The sequence below is a fragment of the Pelodiscus sinensis genome, chromosome 2 (assembly GCF_052426305.1).
Source record: "Pelodiscus sinensis isolate ZL-2025 chromosome 2, ASM5242630v1, whole genome shotgun sequence".
In the NCBI taxonomy this organism is placed as follows: domain Eukaryota; kingdom Metazoa; phylum Chordata; order Testudines; family Trionychidae; genus Pelodiscus; species Pelodiscus sinensis.
The window spans coordinates 189,395,187-189,414,033 of NC_143053.1; the positions used below are offsets into that span (position 1 = coordinate 189,395,187).

The window sequence follows — 18,847 nt, forward strand, 5'->3', positions numbered from 1 at the left end:
AACGGACAGGAAGCTCCCGGGCTACTTGTCCCAGGAACAAGACAGGCGCACGGATGGATCGTGCTTGTTTTCACCCCTTTGCCGCTTTCCCCGGTGCGTGCCCTTAGAGAAGCGGCTCAGGGGCTCACACATTTTCTGCTGGCGTCAGAGCTGATGCCCGTCCCGAGCGCCCCCCGCCCTTGATTACGGGCAAGGCCCGCGCCCCTTAGAAAGCCAACGCTTGGGGCGCCGCTTCGGCACCCTCTGTCCCGCCGGGCGCCAGCCGAGGCACGGGGAGGGGCCCTGCGCTGTTGGCGGCTCCGCCAGGCAGCCCGGCTGCGGCCGGAGGGGCCCAGAACAAGGCTCGCCCGGCTGGGAAAGAAGCGGTGTCCTCAGGGGACCAGCCCGCCTCTAAGCGCGCCCCGCTGCGATGCCTGAGCCGCGGGCCGGCCCGCCCGGCGAAAGGAGGCGGCAGCGGGGCCCTTCCCCCGGCTCTAGGAAACTCTCCAGCCTCGGCAGGAAGCGGCGGCCCCGGGGGGCGGCTCCGCCCCAGGGAGGAGGCGCTGGCGGGCTGACCACTCGCGAAGCCGCCAGTCCGCTCTCTCCTCCGGGGCGGGGGCCTTGCTCCATCTAGCGGCTGCAGCCGCCTGGTGCCCGCCTGCCCCTCCCCCGCGGGCCTTGTGCCGGCTGCGGCTCAACATTAGCGCCCCCTCCCCCAGTACCTGCGGCACACGCGGGCCATTCCCCTCCCCGCCTCGCAGTGGGGGCCGGAGGGGTTCGTCTGCGCGGCCTGGCTGGTCCCTTGGGAGAGACAAGGTGGGTGAGGTAATACCCTGCATGGGGCCAAGTGGGCGAGAGACAAGCGTTGAGTTTACACACAGCTCTTCTGAGGGGGGATTGCTGGGGGGGGGGGTGTTATTTGCCTCCCACCCTCTTGAGAATCGCAGGATTTGCCAGTGTTCCCTTTCCTGCAGGGTATTTGTGGCTACAAGGAAACCTTTTCTGCCTCCTTTTCCCCAACAAACCCGCCACTCAATTTGAGGGCTAATATAAATATTAATCTCCCTTTTTCAGGAAGGATTTTTAGTGCCTGCTGGAGATCACAAAATACAATCCAGAGGAGCATAGTATTAGGCTGAAAGAGTGGTGTGCAAAATATGATTTGAATAAAGTGATAGGGTGGTATCTAATATTTCCTTTGGGGAGTACTAGACTCTGAGCTGTCACAACAGATTGTGTAAATAGACTAGACTGAGGGATGTGATCCTAATCATATTGATGAAACATTCATCTGAAAGACTGAGTGCAACCAGAACAGACTCACCAGGAATACAATTAAATCCTAATCTGGAGAGGGGAACTAAAGATGCCACCTGGCTTCCCCCCCTGCCCAACAAAAGAGAAGGAAACTAGAAGGCACAGTGCTTGCTTCCCTCTCAGCAAAGGAAATTGAGCCTGAGTGATTTGAACACCTGAAACTAATGGATAATCCCACTGGGTGCTGTGTAGGAAGGCAATAAAAGCTACAGCCCTGATCCTGCAACTTCTACTTACACCAATGCCTAATTTTACTCATGTGACTAATCCTGCTGTCTTAAATGGGACTCCTCACATTAGTAAAAATAAGTATTTGCCTATAAACTCACAGGATTGGGCCCTGTAGGACCAGAAGGAAAGTTCCTTTCTGATTATGAACTAGCTGTCAATTTAACCCTAACCATGTAAACAGGACTCACCATTAAATGCCCTTTAGTTTCTGTGGCAATAGGAAAATGATTTGTTGCCTGTAACAATTATAAGCATTGGGTTTGCTCTCTTCTGTATAGGCTCTGACACTGTATTTGTCACCATCATATTTATCTGTCTTTTAGTAGTGCATTACCCAGTGTTATCTGGCATCCTTTTGTTTCCCTGTCTTTTCCTGAACTACTTCAAAAGATGATGAAAATGGTTTAGCTGCTACTGTAGATGGGGCAACTCATTTTTAAATTAGTTACAGGAAGTGTGATCCATATCTGATGGAACATGACCTTGCTTATGCTTTTGCTAATGGTGCTGAAAACAGGTTTGACCTATTGACCTAGTTCCTAGCCTCTTTTTTATCATCAACAGTTGAGGGGAGGGAGAGAAAGAGAGGCATGGATCAGTGTTCACTTCCCATGCCTTGTCAGAACCTCATTCTTCCCAAAGCCAGGGAAGCTAATAATTCTGATTTTAACCAGTGGACCAAATTCAGTGATACATTCTGGTCATGTGCCACCTGAGGCATGTTGCACAGATGATAAGAAGGCCAGTTGAGGGAGGCCTTTTCCTAGTGCAAACAGAGTCTTGTGCCACCAGATATGTACACCATATTGGCATCTGACCAAAAATGGCAGAGATTTAAAGCACTGTAGCTCTCTGAAAAGTGATCCTGTTACAAATGACTTCTTACAAATAGCATCAGTTTCTCAGTCACCATGTCATGTGTGCTTAGTTTACAAGCATAATCTTTATTTTCAGAAGTAACATTCTTCCAGAGCCTCAGGTTTTGGGTGCCAACCGAACACATTTTGAGGCGGCCAGATTGTCCACATTTTCTGCATTCAGGCATCTTAAAAATGTCTCAGGCTAGCCACTCAAAAACTGAAGTTCCTCAAATTAAGTCACTCTTGAAAATATAGGGCCACTCTTTCTAATTGCCAAATCAAACCTAGTCTGGGGTTTGACAGCCTAGCTGGATTGATTCTGACTAATAGATACTCACCAGTAACAAAGATCCAGAAGGACAAATTCTGCCCTTGCTATGCCTCTTTATACTTTCAGTTGCACTGGTGTCAGTGAGGGAAAACCAGTCCCTTATAATTGGAAATTAGCTCTGTTGATGTTTGTGCAAGAGTAAAAAACAATGAACTGTCTTCCACAGAAAGAACTCTGTTGGGCTAAATTATGAAAAAAAAACATTAATTTTTATGACTGTGTAAGGTGCCAGTTTCCTGATAGAAGTATACTTAAGGGTCATCTGTGCTACAATTATTAACATGTTTATGTGAGGTAAGGGGACCCATTTACAAGCTGTGTATTCCCTGACCTACTTACAGCAAACTTTGATTTTGTAATACAAATAGGACTTCAATTGGTAAAGTTAACAAAACAGTTATTTTATTACAAAGTTTAGTAAGCTATGCCCACTGCTATGTTTATGCAAAGCAGACCCAAGCCAGAATCCTCAAATTTACGTAGGCTCCTAATTCCCATTAGGCTCTTAGTTTCTATTGATTTCAATGAGAGTTAGGAACCTAAATACCTTTGTAGTCCTTAATGTCTTATCTAAACTAAAATTGAGCATGTTGTGGGATCTGTGTAAAATGAACTTGTCTCTCAGAATAAAATCATATTTGAACACTGCTTTCTATATTAATGCTTTAATAGTGTGTGTGGTTTCAGTGGACATAGGGCAACTGAAAACCTGAACATTGTTGGTTTTTAATAGCGTGGATAGAAAGGAAATTATTGATTATCCACAGAAGGCAAAAATAACCCCTCTTTATATTTAGCCTAGGTTTATTTGTTTGACGTTTTCACAAATATCCAGCACTCTGGGTTATAATTTAGTCTGCTTGGAAACAATGCAAAACTAAAAAAGTTCACAAAAAAGAAGTGTGGATTTGTGCAGTTAAGCAGCAGTGCTGTGAACCATCTGCTAATCCCCTTGGGAGATGACAGGCAAGCACCTAGGCATATCTAAGCAAAGTAAACTAAATACATATTCTCAGTTACAATAATTTATTCTTACAAACCTCTCCTCTCGTCATCTCTCCCCGCCTCAGGAAAGATTTAAGAAGCTGAAGAGGACATTCCTATTCTAGCGAGCAACATAGCGAAAGGGACTTTTGCAGTGGAGGCTGGTGACTTCCGAATGTGGGTAGGTTGTATGGACTCGCAGGCAAATTCAAAGCCTCTTTACCTTTGAAGATTATTGTTCAAGAAGATATATATTTTTTGCTCTTAACTTCCATCCTGCAGTGAGTCTGACTTCTGCTCTGGTGCCACTGCATAGTTAGCATTTTTACTCAGTGGCAGGATCAAATGAGAGAAAAGAGAGGACAAAGTCCTATTTAACTAGAATGATCTTCTTACAAAACAAAGATGGCAAGAAAAGTCATGCTAAAACCGGCGACAGTTGAATGGATCCATTTTCAAGTACAGCAGGAACTACTAATATTTTAATTTTTTCCCCAGTTCTTCTTGAATTTAACAGATAGATCTGAGCCACAAAGCTCACATTCAAATCTGAACTTTTCTATCAGTCCATTTAACCTAATACAACAGTGTATTTTTAATGCAACAATGAAAATCCACACCTGCCAGGAGAGGAAGGATGGCCCAATAGTTTGGGCAGTAGTTTGGCACCTAGTTCAGTTCTTTGTTCTACCAACTTCCTATGTGATCTTGGGCAAATCACCTAGATTGAGATCCATTAAAGGTATTTAGGCTTCTAATGTCCAGGGAAATTAATAGAAGGAACCTTTGAGAGAAAGGGAAGCAATATTCTTCCAATCTCACAGGGATGCTGTGATGATAAATGCATTAAACTAAAGTTTAAGATGCACTCCTCATATACTGGGGCAATGGGTATCTTCAATAGATATAGTACCCTTTGCTCTTTTATTACAAGAGACAGCTCAAGTGCTTGGTTGAGCTCAACTTACATAATACCACATGAGGAGAGAAGCATTTTCTAAGGTTTTAAAAAAATGTGCATGATGTACAGATCTCCCTCTGTTTCATCTGTTACAGAAATGTAACAGGATGGTTTGAGAGTTTGTGCAATAGCCTGAATATGAATTTAGCTCTAATTTAGTGACCAGTGGAGTTGCATTACCGGAGATGGCTCCTGCGTGTGGCTGCAGCAGATTTTCTGGGAGAGAGAGGGTGAGGAGGGCAGAAGATGGCAGGGAGAGTACAGCTTTTCCATTTATTTACTCTCTCACATAACAGAAGAGCCAGGGGTCACCCAGTGAAATTAACAGGCATCAGGTTTAAAACAGAAGGCAGTACTATTTCACACAATGTCCAGTCATCCTATAGAACATCTTGTTGGGATTTTATGAAGGCCATATTAAGGCTAAAAAAAGAATTAAAAGAATTTGTATTGAAGCTATCAATGGCTATTAACCAAAACAGTCAGGATGTGACCTGGTATGGGCTGCTGTCAGATGACTGGGATAGACAGACTGGTACAGAATGGCTATTATAATCTTAACTTCCACAGGGCCAGAGCTGGGACAGCGGACATGGACCCTAGGCCCATGGTTTATCCTTCAGGAGGATTCCAGAGGTGTAAGTAGAGGTCAGGGTGAGTGTTCCAGAGTATCTCCAGCCTATCCCAGTGCATTGCACTGTCTGGCCTGTTTCTGTCACCGCAAAACATTCCCTTCCACCGCGTGTACCTATTCTTCGTCTGCTCTTTTACACACATAACAGAACCCAGGCATCTTGTAGCAGATGCTTTCCAGATAGCCTCCCTCCATAGCACAGCTCACTGTATACAGTAAAGCTTCCCCTTGCTTCCTGCACCTATTACTTCTCCCAGTTACATCACAAGCCCAGTGGTTACTACCGAGGTTCTTGTAATCCCCCAACAGAAAGGCTACGTCTACACTGGCATGATCTTGCACAAGAACTCTTTTGCGGAAGAGTTCTTGTGCAAAACTCTTCCAGAAGAGAGTGTCTACACTGGCATGTGCGTTTGCGCAAGAGATGTGCTTTTGAGCAAGAGCATCCTTGCCAGTGTAGACACTCTTTTGTGCAAGAAAGCTCTGATGGCCATTTTAACCATAGGGCTTTCTTGCGCAAGAAATCCATGTTGCCTGTCTAGTTGTGCAAGAGAGCTTATTGCTGAGCGGGAGCATCAGAGTTCTTGCGCAAGAAGCACTGATTTAATACATTAGAACATCAGTTTACTTGCGCAAGAACTCGCAGCCAGTGTAGACGCAGCCTTAAAGTCTTCAGTTGCTCACAGCTGAGCCTGCAATCCTTGTCAGGGGGTAGCAATGTCAGCAATCAGGGAGCTGCTGCTAGCATTTGTGAGTCACAGAGACAGCAAAGCCCTCTTCTGCATGAGAGAAAAGAGAGCTGTGCAAGGAGGGTCTCTTGCAGGCATGAATCTAAGGGGGGCAATCTGGCAGTAACAGATGGGCACTTGCTCTCTCTCCTTTCACCTCAATGAGTTTTGAACAGCATTCCTTTCTCCTCAATGAGGTATTAATATTGTTATGCTGAGAGCTGCTAATGGCTGCTCCTGGGCAGGTATTGATGTATAGAAGCTGTTATAGATGGTATGTTACAACCACACCCAGAGATGGTTAAAGAGACTGAGTGGGTTGTTACCTCCCTCTTTAGCATGAGAGAGAAAAGGTGGGTGAGCAGAACATGTGGACAAATTCACTTTCTTTTGTCTAACCTTAAAAGCTTTCAGGTTCCTTTTTAGCACAGCAGTTGAAAGGGAGGAAAGCAGCCCAGGGCAAGGCCAGATGAGGCAGCTTCCTTGAGTATGAGCAGTTACAGAATGTCTTGCCTACAGAATTACATGGGCTCTTGCTCAGATTGCCCTTTCACTAACTTTTGTCTCCTGACCACCCACAAAACTCTCTCACCCAAGCGTAGTGGTGCTTTCAGCCTAGGCTAGCTGGCACAACATGGAGTTCTATCTGTCTGAGTTCTATTTCCTCTTGGGTAGGGAACCTTCCTCTTTGTGGTGAGGATACCGGCTCAATGTCCTCAATGCCATTGCCTACTCACAATTCCCTCATGTGTCCAGCCGGGAAAGAATAATAGAATGGCTCGGCTTGCAGCAGTACAAGGAACCAAGCTTCCAGAAATCCTAGTGACACAGTTGGGGGAACACAGCCCCAGTGAGGATGTGCGACTCCAGTATGCTTTGCAGACTGGATGCTCACAGTTATGATAGGCTAGCCTCAGTGTTCATCAATCCCTTAAGTTATCTCTATAGTGAACACCTATCCAGGGGAGGGTTAGCTGATTTCAACTTGCTTTTTATCACAAGAGGAGAGATGCATTTTCTAAGGTAGTAAAATCTGCACTACTTATAGATGTTCCTCTGGGTTACATAGGCTACATCTACACTGGCACATTCTCATGCAAAAACTCTTTTGCGGAAGAGTTCTTCTGCAAAAACTTCCAGAAGAGAGCGTCTACACTGGCCCTTTTGTGCAAAAGCTTTTGCGCAAAAGGGCTTTTGCCCGAACGGGAGCAGCATAGTATTTCCACAAGAAGCACTGATTTCTTACATGAGATTGTCAGTGTTCTTGCGGAAATTCAAGCAGCCAGTGTAGACAGCTGGCAAGTTTTTCCACAAAAGCACGTGCTTTTGCGGAAAAACTTGCCAGTCTAGACGCAGCCTATGTGTCAAGGTATTGCTGGTTCAAAGAAGTCAAAAGACAAATTAATGTACATACTGCCATTTGGTATGGAGGGAAATGAGACGAAAGTATGAAACCATACTATTTGCAGAACAAAAACTCATCACAGGTACAATATAATAATAAGAAAAGTGCTTTGATGAGATGGGAGAACTGGTTTTTGAAAAAAAAAAGCTATGCAGCAGATGAATAGCCTGTAAAATAATTTCATTTACAATCAAATTATTTTTCTTAATGCAGAGATGATCTGATCTGTATAGTCACAGGTTAAGGATATTGCCCTCACTAATTTTCAAAAGCATCAGCATTTCTTTGTTCTTTGCTGGGTTCTGCACATCGTTGAGGCAGAACGTGACAGATACACTAGGCGAAAACTTTGAAACTATTGATGTTCTTTGTGAAAAGACATCCAGAGCCTGCAACATCCACACATGTTTTCAGCTCCTGTAGAACAGCAGGGTTTCAGTCAAACTGTACTGGCATTTGTGCACAATCTGCAGCAACTCAGCTGCTGCTACTTCAGAAGAAGTTTGTTCTTCTCAAGATGGAGAGACAAGATTTTGACCACTACAAAAAATGCTGGGTTTGCTATGGAAGTAAGGAAAACCTGATTCACAGCTGTGTACTTCACTGCAGCCCATGCAGGTTTTCAGATAAGGAGGTTATTAGCAAATCAAGCACCATCAGCAGTTACGTCTGCTAAAGGCAAAATTGTGCCTTCACATAGGGAGATGGTGCAAAGCCTGAGTGATGAGGCCTGGAAGTAGTCTTTGAAAGGCCTAGCTTCCAGTGGTACTGGGGGAGGTGGCTTGGGAAGTGGTTCTTGTTCCACTTTTGGAAAAGTATAGCCAGTGGATCCTATTCTATAGCTCTGTTAGGTCTTAATCAATGTTCCCTCTAATCTTCTCCATCCAAGTGCAGATTTTTTCCATCAGTGTGCAGAATAAATTGTATGTGCCCTGAGGCATGTGTAGATGTGCACCACCAGTGGAAACAAAACCTTAATTGTGGACACCCTGGTAATCAGCTGGGCAGCATTTGAATTTCTTCTGAGTGGTCACACAAGCACTGAGCTTGCAGGGAACACTGGTCTTGATCCTGCAAGATGGTGAGCAGTATGGCCCCAGTCCAACAAAGCATTTAAGCACTTTAGGAACATGGGTAGTTTTGGAGAAGGCAACGGGCCTACTCTTGTGTTTTTAACTGAGCACAGTTTCACAGAGTTGCTGAATCAGGCCCAGAGTGCTGACGAGCACCTTGTAGCATGGAGCCTCTAGTGCCTGGATAAATAAGGGACTGGTCTCCTTACCCCTTATAAATCAGGGGTGGGCAACCAAGAACAGTGAGTGGGCTGCATGAGGGGCCTTCCTTCATCTCAGTGGTCTGCAGCAACCCACAGCTCACTGGGGTTCCACCTTGGCCCACAGACCCCCGGTCTGACCCCTCACATGCCTCTCATGCACTGGTGTACTGGAGCCCCACACTTCTGCCCTTCCCTCCCAGCACCTTCAGAGCACCACAAATGGCCTGATTCATGCTCTGTCCCCACTCCTCCCCAGCTCCCCCACCCTCCCAGAGCCTGAATGCCGCAAATCAGCTCCAATGCCCCAGTGTGTGGTGTTCCAGCTCTGAGAGAGAGGGGGAGGAGCCGGGACAGAGCATGAATCAGGTGATTTGAGGTACTCCGAAAGTGCTGGTAGGAAGAGGGAGCAGTAGGATGTGTGGAGCTCCGATGCCCCAGTGCATGAGAGGTGACGGGGGGGGGGGGGGGCGGGGGAAGGGAACCAGACAGGATGTCTGTGGGCCACAGGTTGACTCCCGGTGCTATAGACTATATTGCGTCTCAATTACATAGCCAGAGCACAGTGCAAAGGAGCTTTAGATACCCAATGTTCATTTTTAAACACCAATGGTGTTAATTTATACAAACCCTTTCAAAATCCTTGGTCGCTTGTTTATCAAGTTCACAATCAGTAAGTTTCTTTACTGAGCTGTGAAATTTCAAAGCCATTATCATTTGTAATAACCATGGTGCACTAGCCATTTGTTTTTCCATTTTCAGCTAAAATGTGCAGCGGCTGTGTGATGGGAAACACCACGGGGCACTCTAGGATTTATTGTTTATTATAAGCCAATGTCTGATATGGTTTTTTGGGGAAAAAAAGTTAATAAGCATATACAATTTTGAAGGCAAAACAATATGCAATAATGAATGTCTTTTAGTGAAAAAAAACCCCAAAGGCACCATTATATTGAACAAACAAACTTCTTGCTATATTTTATTTTATTACCCTTAGTAAGTTTAATTTCCCTAGAAATTTAACACAATTCTATTGCAGTTGCTCTAAAAGGTTATACAATATAATTCATAGTGAATGACCACCTTTGTATGGAATTGTAAGCATTTCATAGAATCCTATACAGTTGAATAGCCCTGCTTCCAAAAGTCTTTAGGTTGGAGTAAAATTCAGTGGAAATGTTTTAATTCTCTGGTAAATTTATTCTGACTTTTCTAGAAGGGTAGGGCAGAGAACATTTCAAGTGGGAAGGTTTTTAATAGGGTCTAGTTTCATTGCAGTATATTCAGGCTTCCAAATGCTTAACTTCATGCGTGCTCCATTTCAGAGCATATTTAGCATGTTGTCTCATGGCTGTGCAAGTAAGTAATGTGTCTTCTGGGTTCAGTCCTGTTCTCACTAACAGCACAACCATTAGCAGCAACACTACCATTAATACCAAAGTTCCCAATGACTTGAGCGAGAGCCAGAGCTTGGCTTTATAGTTTTATTTTTGTGCAGAGAAGAGAATGTGTTGTTCTCACTGTACTCTTTGCTCAGTATTCCAGCCCCCTGGAAGGGAAATTCTCTCACTGATGTCCTCTGCTCTCCTCAGCTTTAAACCACATTGTTTAGCAACTGAACTTTAAGGCCTTTTTATGATTTTTCCAAAAGAGAGACATTTTACCTACTTAATAAACTCTTAGGGTATGTCTAGGCTACATGGCTCCATCGACGGAGCCGTGTAGATTAGTTTACTGACAAAGGGAAATGAAGCGGCAATTTAAATAATCGCCGCTTCATTTAAATAAAAATGGCCGCCATGCTGTGCTGATCAGCTGTTGGTCGGCACAGCACAGCAGTCTAGACGGGGATCTGCCAACCCCAGAACCCTTTGTCGGCAGATCCTGTAAGCCTGGGTTCTGGGGTCGGCAGATCCCCATCTAGACTGCCGCTCTGTGCTGACAAACAGCTGATTGGCACAGCACAGCGGCCATTTTGATTTAAATGAAGCGGTGATTATTTAAATCACTGCTTCATTTCCCTTTGTCATCCTGCCTCATCTACATGGCTCTGTTGACGGAGCCATGTAGTCTAGACACACCCTTGGAATTAACAGTTCCTGGCTGCACATTTAGGGCCAGACTGTAGATCCCTAAGGGTAGGTATACACCAGGGCTTTGTCTACATTGGCAAGATTTTGTCTACACCAGGGCTTTGTCTACACTGGCTGGGAGTATTTGCGCAAGAACACTGACGTTCTAATGTATAAAATCAGTGCTTCTTGCACAAATACTCTTGACGCTCTCGCTCAGGGATAAGCCCTCTTGCGCAAGTATTCTTGCGCAAGAGGCCAGTGTAGACAGGTAACGTTAATTTATTGCGCAAGAAAGCCCAATGGCTAAAATGGCCATCTGAGCTTTCCTGTGCGAGAGAGCATCTACACTGGCACGGATGCTTTTGCGCAAAAGCACATGCCAATGTAGACACTCTCTTGCGCAAATACTTTAACGGAAAATCTTTTCCGTTAAAAGTATTTGTGCAAAATCATGCCAGTGTAGACGCAGCCCAGGGGTCTCCAACCTTTTTAAGCACAAGATCATTTTTTTAATTTAAGGTGCAATCCGAGATCTATCTCAAACCCAAATACCCTTGCCCTGCCTCCTTTGTGCCCCTTCTCTGAGGCCCTATCCCTGTTCACTCCATTCTCCTTCCCTCTCCCATCCTCCCTCACTTTCATCAGGCAGGGGCAGTGGGTTGGGGTGCAGGCTCTGGTCTTGGATTAAGGGATCTCAAGTGTGTGAGGGGCTCTAAGCTGAGCTTGGGACAGGCAGTCAGGGTGCAGGAGGGATTCTAGGGGCAGGGTGTTTGCGTGCAGGGGTGCTCGGGGCTGAGGCAGGGGCTTGGGTGTAGGAGGGGGTTCATGACTGGGGAGGGTTTCGGGATGTGGTCTCTGACTGTGCACTGCTTACCTCAGGTAGCTCTTTGGTGGTGGTGCAGTCAGGCTAAGGCAGGCTCACCCTTGCCCTGGCCCTGCACCACTCCCAAAGTCAGCCAGCAAACTCCATCCTAAGTCCTGTTATGCCCCACACTCTGCTCTGTGGAGATAGGACACAGAGTGGGAGGGGGCACCTTGACATCAGTGCCACTCTTCTTCCTCCCCTGCCCTGCACTGCAACCAGGAGGCTCCCGGGGCTGGCGGGAGTTAGCTCCAACACAGAGGGCAAGAAATGCACAGCAGTAGGGGGAGGGGCAGCTGAAGCACCAGCACTTGATAGCCTCTTGGCCAACCCTGTCAGGATCACCTGTCAGAGGCTCCAAGATCTATCAATAGATCCCGATCTACTGGTTGGTGACCACTGGTCTACACTTACCAGGGCATCAGTGCTGTGTCAATCCATCCCCCTTGGGATTGTTTTAGCTGGTCTAGTAAAGACCCAATAAATCGACCACTGATTGTTCTCTTGTCGATTCCGGTACTCCACCGGAATGAGAAGCATAAGGCAAGTTGATGGGAGAATTTATCCTGTCAACCCCCCACAGTGGAGATCCTGCAACAATTCGATCTACAGCTGTAGTTGGGTACCTTTGGTTGACATTGTCCCCTCGGTACTGCCCTTTATATGTGGAGAGCACTTATAACACAGCTAATCCTATGTTGAGTGCTCCTTATGACAATTGAAAATTCTGCAATCTAGTCCTTTTGCTATGGTTCTGTAAACTTACAGATTCCAGGGAGCATCAATGTTCAGCTTCAGTGTTGCAACCTATGGTAGTTTGCAAATCTGTTTTCTGGAGTTGCAACACTTTCTCTAGCAGCTCTGGGTGCAAACATAATACTTAGACTGTAAATTGAAGTAATAGAGATTATGCACTATCTAGCACATTACTAATTACACCGAATTAAAGGGCACTTAATGACATGACTGACACATTGTACTATCATGTACATAAAATGTGGTCTAGGGGATTAAAGGAGTCTGTGTTAGGAGATAAACTTGGGTGTTTTGTGGTCACGGGCTAAATATCTCCTGCTGTTAAAACAGAAAATCCAAGTGGCTTTACAAATCTACAGCAAGCCAGAGAGCACATTGACAAGATGTAAGTGACCACTAGCAAGGGCCAGATGTTGCAACCTTCACACGGAGTGGCACTTATGCATGCAAGGGGTTTCATTGAATAGTACTAATTCATGTATCTTATGGAGGTCAATATGATCAGAAGATGCTGAATCTGGCCGTAGGTTATTGACCTACAAATCTAGCCTTTTAAAATGGATGTGAAATGAGTGGCTTGGGCTAGTGCCACACTGACACTGACAATATTTTAGCTCAGTTTTCTTACAGTACTAATAAGAAAATAATCACTTGAGAAGTGGATAAAATTAGAATTTGCTCTAGCAGACATTGTCTGAGGCACTGCCCCATTCCTTTAACAGCTTGAGCTTTTTGTGTTGATATTCAGAAGCAGCCCCCCAAAAGATACATTTCTGTTGCCTGGGGTTAACAACTCCTGAGATTTCTGGAGTCAAGCTAGTACATTAACACCTTAGATTTAGGAAGTGCACAGCTACAAGCAAATGTCTGTGGATGATAGAAGCAAATCAGACACTGCTTTTGTACATCACAAGGGATTATTTCATTTTACTGCTATGCCCCTTGGCTTTACAAATGCACCTGTAAAGCTCCTGAGGTTAATGAAAAAATGTCTTGGTAAAATTAATTTACCATAGCTGTTTTGTTACCTCTGGTGGAGACAAAATATTAGAACTGACTACATATAAGCAGTATTGCCAGACCTGCGTGCAGTGTTTGCTACAGTGAGCTGGGCATCATTTTATTATTTAATGCCAGCAATGCAGACTTATATTATTAAAAACCTGGGGCTTTTTTTGGAGTAAACTTGCTATAATAACTGGTGTGATGGGGTGTTCACATTACACAAGCCACAATACAGCCTAATTGCCGACAAGGCGCAGCTGGAGAAGAAGCTGGGCTAACATTATGAAGACAGGAAAAACTTAAATAACAACAAATGGTCTGGTAGCACTTTATAGACTAACAAAACATGTAAATGGTATCATGAGCTTTGTGGCCACAACCCACTTCTTCATATGACTGGAGAGTTGGAAGTCCAGATGCAAGAAAGGAGGAGGAAACTGCAGGGAAGGGGCTTGTAGTTGCCCTCTAGAGGGAAAGGGAGTTGATCTGGGAAATCCAGGGGGAGAGCATAAACATAGTTTGACATCTGTATTCGGGGTGGGGGCAATTATCTTGGGATGTCACATGCTGGGCTCTCCCCTCCTGTGTGTAGTGGTATATGGGCATCTCTGCTGGGGTGATGCTGGTCTAGCTTAATAGGGAAGCCTAGGTGCTGTTGACAGCCACTCTGGGACCAGCTGCTGCAGCATTGTCTCTGCCTTGCCTCTCTGCAGGCACGCACTGTTGTACAGGAAACATGGCCATTAGGAGTAGGAGGTGGGAGCACAGGAGAACAGCTGTTCCATCCTGCTGCTGCCGCCTCCATTTCCCATGAGCCGAAATGGGAAGCGGGGAGGGAGCAGTGCAGGGAGGACATGGTGCCCCAGACCAAAGCAGTTTCTGCAGGGCAGCGAGGCAGTTGCAGAAATGGAGGGGGTGTGGCATATGACACCCCCCAATGCCTTGCCACTGTTTGAAGGGCCAGTGCCTCTCCATAGCCTCTTTAACTATGCCCAGGGGGGAGACTAAGCCTTGGGGTCTTTTCCTGACTAGGAGGTGAAGTAGCCCCGTGGAACAGACAATGTGCTGGTGCTTGTACTATAAAGGTGAGGAGCACAAATAAGCAAGTGGATTGATAACTAGAGGGACCCTGGGTGCAAACCAGAGTTGTGGACAGGTTTGGGTTCCCCCACCAATCTCTGGGAAGTGTCACAGGGCCTAGAAGTGGAACAGAAAAGCAGCTGAGGACATCTTGTCTGGTGGGACTTTGTTACCCCACAAGGGGGAAATTGTACAGTGACCAGACTGCACAGCCGACACAAGAAGAGGGAACACTCCAAGTCACAGAGACAGAGAGAGAGATGGCATCAGTCAATGAGGACACGGGGTACTGCTGGGGTGAAAGCTAAGGCCTAGTGTATAGTACCTCCTCCTGTCAATCTAAGTTGTGCAACTTCAGCTACACAAATAAATCAGTGTACTTACCACAGTGTCTTCTATGTGGTAAGGTTGGCGGGGGCAGCTCTCCTGTCAACTCTGGTTTCTCTTCTCGTCCAGGTGGAGTACCTGAATCAATGGGAGAGTGCTCGGAGATCGATGTATCATGTCTGCTTGGCATCGATTTACTGTGTAGTGAAGATAAGCCTAAATTCCCAGACCTCGTCACCAGGAAGTGCACCTGCAGCGAGCAGAGCCCTTTACAGCTGGTCACTAGTGAAGAAGATAGAGCAAACCCTAGAAAATGTAAAGGTATAGAGACAGGATTCTGCACTCAGTCATGCCAGTGTAAATCCAGAGTAACTGAACAAATTCTGGCTTGTTCAGTCATGTGAAAAATCAACGGAGAAGAGCAATTGCATGGCTAGATGAGTATTTTTTAATTCAACTAAAGCTAACATTTTTGAATGTAGGTGCCTGAAGTTAGGCACAGAAAGCCATGTATAGTCTCCTAAAATAAGTGGCCATAGTGTGGAGAGCCAAATTATGAATGGTAGACTAGAAGCATTTTTATACTTTTTGCTCTCAAATGACTATCAGCTGCTTTCTAGTTGCCCTATGAATGGCCAGCGTTCTTTGTTTTCTGATATGTTTGGACTCTGTCACATCACAAACACAGGCACACAATAAACCCAAACTTCCTGTGATGTTATCTACACGGGGGATGGCAGAGGCTGTTCTGCCCCACTAGTGTAAGCCCCGGTGCAGAGACACAGTAAAACTGTGTATGCTGTGTAGGGTTGCCAGGTGTCCAGTATTTTTGCCTCCTGTCAGGTAAAAAAAGTTCAGAAAATACCAGACACCTACAATGTCCGGTACTTTTTGATTTTTTTTCCCGGCCAGGAGGCGAAAATCCTGGGCTGTCCAGCTGAATACAGAGGCAGCCTGGCAACCCTAGTGCTTACCCGTGTGGGAAGGCAAGTTGGCGGGCAGCTGCTGGCAGCCTGTTAGGGTCAAAAAGTCTCGCTACATGTTTCACATTTCTTAAAGGGGCCACACTGTTTTTGTTTGTTTTTTTGCTTAACAACTCTTGGGGGTCCTTTTGTATTTTTTCTTAAACCATCTGGCAACCCTAACATCGCTGTGACTTGCACCTGTGCCACTTGGAGCTGGGGTAAACTGCTCTGGTAACTCATTACAGCAGAGCAGAACACCAACACCAGCAGTACCAGTTCAGTGATAGCATCATGGCTACTCTGTCAGTTACTAGTTGGCGAGCACAAGGCCTCCTACTAAAAGGAAATTGCTCTCCAGAGTTGGCTTCTGTAGTGAGCAGCTTTCTGGGCTCTGTGCAAACTGTGGCGATGTATGTCGTTATGCTGCCACCTTGTGTAAAAGAGAGCTGAATAAAGATGGCTAACACAGATGAGTCAGTACAGTAGTGCTGAGATTTGGTCACAACTTAAAAATAGATAGCCCTAGCTACATTGCTGAGGGCCATGAAACATGTCACGCCCTGTGCAATGTAGTTAGCTCAACACAACCCAATAATGGGATTCTTCTGCTGACCTAGCTACCACCTCTTTTGGGGATGGAAACCTAAAGTAGTGAAAAAAACTCATCCCTCAGTGTTGGCATCATCTACACCAGGGCTTGGTAATAAGTGGCCAGTGTATCAGATGTAGTACGATAGGGTGAGTCCCTAGTGGGACACCAGATGCTTTATTTACCCGAGCGTTCCCACAGATCCGGTTGCTTTCAGCTCTTATTGGCTGTGGCTCGTCGTTCGCTGTTGGTGGGCCACTTACTGTTCACCCCGGTGTAGATCTTGCCAACACTGATGGAAGAAGTTTTTTCACTGCTCTAGTTATTCCACCCCCAAAGAGGCTGTTGTGACACAGCTGCAGCACTACAACTGTGCCACTACAGTTGGCTTTGGGGTAGCTGTGCCCTGAGAGTCAGAAATGAAACCGAGGGCGAAATTTTCCTTGCTGTGCTGTCATTTTCAGCTTGTTTTAATCACCAGCAATGTTTCTGGTTCTCTGTAAGATGCAAATACAGAGACTGTTTTTGCTTTGGGGCTCTTTCAATCTAAAACTGGTCTGGTGTTCAGTATCCCTAGTGATTCTGATATCAACTGGGAGAATATTTCTATTGTAATAGACCCAGAGAACTAATATTAACTAGTGTCCCTCACTGTGCTACGTGCTGTACACAACCACTAGGATATCACTCTTACTGTACTGAGGACTTTCTGCCATAAGCACAGGGAGATCAGAACACCAAAGTTGGTCGCCTCTTGGCAGAGCTAAGAAAATGGTTTTGGTCTAAGAATCTTGTCAACTGTACTTCATCCACCACAGAAATGACAGAAGCTGAATAAATACATCTTGCTGAAAGAGAGGAAAATTTCAGAGGAAAGCGGGATCAAAACTAAGTGGCTACCTCTACACTGGCATGATTTTCCAGAAATGCTTTTAACGGAAAAGTTTTCTGTTAAAAGCATTTTCAGAAAAGCGCGTCTAGATTGGCAGGACGCTTTTCCACAAAAGCACTTTTTGCGGAAAAGCGTCCGTGGCCAATCTAGACGTGCTTTTCTGCAAAAAAGCCCCGATCGCCATTTTCACGATTGGGGCTTTTTTGCTCAAAACAAATCTCTGCTGTCTACACTGGCCCTTTTGTGCAAAAGTTTTTCGGAAAAAGACTTTTGCCCGAACGGGAGCAGCATAATATTTCCGCAAAAGCACTGACAATCTTACATGAGATCGTCAGTGCTTTTGCGGAAATTCAAGCGGCCAGTGTAGACAGCTGGCAAGTTTTTCCGCAAAAGCAGATGATTTTGCGGAAAAACTTGACACTCTAGACACAGCCAGTGAGTAACCCAGGCCCAGGGAGTTTTTGACATGTTACCTTTAGAAAATGGCAAAGTGGATAAATTGGGCAGCGATTATCCTGTTTTGATTTATTGCAAGGCAAGAAAAATGCCATGTTTAAGCAACATGTGTTTAACTGTGACAAACAAAAATCAGGAAATATTTTCCTAGACTATTCATCACACACCAGAAATTATAACAGTCTTTCAGAGGGTGTAATGTATGATGAAAATTATTGAGCGGTTATAAAAGATGAGCAATGCAGATGACAATTATATTAATAACATGTATAATCCCAAAGTGTGTGAAACTCTAGAGAGTATCAGAAACTTGGAAACATCAAGAATAAAATCAAGACAGTAATCGCACAGTAAATTCTTAGCATGAGATCAAATAGCATCCAGTGAAGAATAAACCACATTGTGTTAGAAGATCATAAGGCCCAATTTTTAAGAGGTGTATTCGCAATGCCGCCCGTGGGAGGTTATCTCTGAAAAATCAGTTCTCCTCTAACCTAATAAAATAAATGTTGCAAGTTCAGTTCTAATGTGGTTTGCTTTGTATTCCATGCAGAAGAACTCGGGAAGGTACAAAGTAAGAGCAGAGAGAAAAGAATCAAATGAAAATGGGAGCAGAGAGCTGGCAGCGTGTAATAGAGTGGGAGAAGGAGGAGCAGAGCGTCAAGAAAGATTTTGAACTCAATCGCTGGCTCTCAGCGTTTCCAGAGTACTGTAACCCTTTCAGGGATCTGATTTGCCTTGTGTTCCCCAAGTGTCACCTCACTTAAAAACTTAAAATCAGACCTAAAAATACAAAAGTGTCACAGCACATGAAGACTGAAAAATTGCTGACTTTCACATGTTCATGTAATTATAAAATAAATCAATTGGAATAAAAATATTGTACTTACATTTCAGTGTATAGTATATAGAGGAGTACAAACAAGTCAGTGTATGAAATTTTAGTTTGTATTGACTTCATTAGTGCTTTTAATCTAGCCTCTTAAAATTAAGCAAATATTAAGATAAGGTGATACATGCCATGGCAAACCTCTGCATCCCCCTTGGGTACATTTACCCCTGGTTCAGGACCAGTGAACTAGAGAATACAAAGGAACTGCTTGGATGTAACTGGAAGAAGAATTTGGCCTTTATATA

At 45.0% G+C, this 18,847-nt stretch overlaps 1 long non-coding RNA gene across 1 annotated transcript; it reads left to right on the forward strand.

The window, feature by feature from the left end:
• On the forward strand, positions 1 to 18,601 carry LOC102446248 (uncharacterized). Its single transcript, XR_332801.5, has 3 exons — positions 1 to 795; positions 3,789 to 3,883; positions 18,264 to 18,601. It is a non-coding gene; the product is annotated as an uncharacterized LOC102446248 (long non-coding RNA).
• Positions 18,602 to 18,847: the final 246 nt, after the last annotated feature.